Consider the following 2,055-nt stretch of genomic DNA (forward strand, 5'->3'; position numbering starts at 1 on the left):
GGATGCCCATAGTCGTCTATAGGATAGACCACAAAGACCCCAATGGAGGAGCTAGAGAAATTACCCAAGGAACTGAAGGGGTCTGCAACCCTATAGGTGAAACAACAATATGAACTAATCAGTACCCCCAGAGCTCATGTCTCTAGCTGCATATATAGCAGAAGGTGGCCTAGACAGCCATCGTTGGGAAGAGATGCCCCTTGGTCTCGCAAACTTTATATGCCCCATGCAGGGGAACGCCAGGGCCAAGAAGTGGGAGTGGGTGGGCAGGGGAGCAGGGTTGGGGGAGGGTATAGGGACATTCAGGATAGCATTTGAAATGTAAATAAAGAAAATATCTAATAAAATAAGTTTAGAAAAAGTCTAGGAGGAGAAGGAGAAGAAAGAGGAGGGGGAGAATGAAGAGGAGGGGAAGGAGGAGGAGAAGGAAGAGAAGGAAGAAAAAAATGAGGTTACAGGAGACAATAATGGTATATCAGTAAGGCCCTTGGAAGGCCTCTTGCTTTACTCTGAGTCACCTGTGAAGTCTAGGCACTGCTCTAAGTAGAGACATGATGAAATTTTTCCTAAGCTTGAGACACTCTTGCAAGCTGTTGAGTTTAATTAACTCTTCTGTGACAATGGACAAGGTATTGAGCAACAAGATCCACTGGGAAGTGATTGCTGTAATTTAGGGATGACTACAATAGTTAGGATGTGGTGGGGGCAGTGCAGCCACCGAGTGAGATTCATTTTCTGTATGATACTGTGCTTTGAAAACCGAACCAACCAAATTTTTGAAGAATTGAATTCAACAGCTAAGAAAAGAAAAAGAGTATCAGTATCATCTCAGTCTCTTTAAATCATTTTATAATTTTATATTCTCAATACGGTCCTATACAAGTGTAAAGGCACTTGCCCACTGGAATTGCACATCTGGGAAAGAAACCAATGCCATGACTCATTCCTTCCCAATGTGAGAAGCACAGGCAAAGGCTCATTTTCCTTGCCACTACAACATAGGTATGTGACCTACTTTCTGGTGATCAGACTCACCTACTCAAGTCTCACCAACTGGTGACAAGCTAAGGAGATCTGCCAGGCTACTGTGAGCATCAGTGGGACAGGTATGTGGGAGAGAGTGGGCCTGGCCATTCCCTAGTTTGGTCAGATGTGGTTCCTGGCACAGAAATGGAATCAGATGGTGAGCAGAAGCCCTTTGCTCTAATGCTCAGGAGACAGCATCAAGAGTTTTTAATCAGACCTGTTCTGCAACCTGCCTTTGAGTATGTCTCTTAGGAACAGGATTGAGCGTCCCCCCCCCCAAACACTTAGTCTTCCCTGGACTAAATTCTTATCGTTAGCTTTATTACCAACCTCCTTTCTGCTTATGGAAGTCAAACTTATCTTCCATGGCTTGCATATATTATCCTTGATGGATGCTAGCAAGTAGAAATAGTATTTGCATCTGCTTAATTTTTTGGTGTTGCTGTAACAAATGCCACATACTGGGTGATTCATCAGGAACAAACATTTATCCCTCACAGTTCTGGAGACCAAGAAACCATAAATCAAAGTACCAGTAAGTTGGCCTCAGGTTCAAGGTCAGGTGTATACTCCAGGGATGAAGAACATTGTAGAGAAGACAGGGAACCTACTCAAAACCCCTTTAATAGTGGCATTAATCATTCATGAACACAGAGCCTTTATCTTCGAGGCACCCTCAAAAACTCCAAATTGCTGGAGTAGATTTTTGTTTGCTTGCTTGCTCTTTTTGAGGCAGGATCTCACTATGTTACCCTGGCTGGTCTGTAACTTACTATGTAGATCAGGCTGACCTCAGATTCACAGAGATCCACCTGCCTCTGCCTCTAGAGTGCTGGGATTAAAGGAGTGTGTCACCATGCCCAGTTTACATCTCTGATGTAGGAATCTTGGAGGACAAGTTGAGAACACAGCAGAATGCTTTTATTCCTTGTTTTGTCTGGTGGGAATGGTGACAACCTTGTCTTGTCTCCAGTTTCTCTCTCTCTCTCTCTCTCTCTCTCTCTCTCTCTCTCTCTCTCTCTCTCTCTC

Source organism: Mus pahari, chromosome 5 (genome assembly GCF_900095145.1).
Source record: "Mus pahari chromosome 5, PAHARI_EIJ_v1.1, whole genome shotgun sequence".
Lineage (NCBI taxonomy): Eukaryota > Metazoa > Chordata > Mammalia > Rodentia > Muridae > Mus > Mus pahari.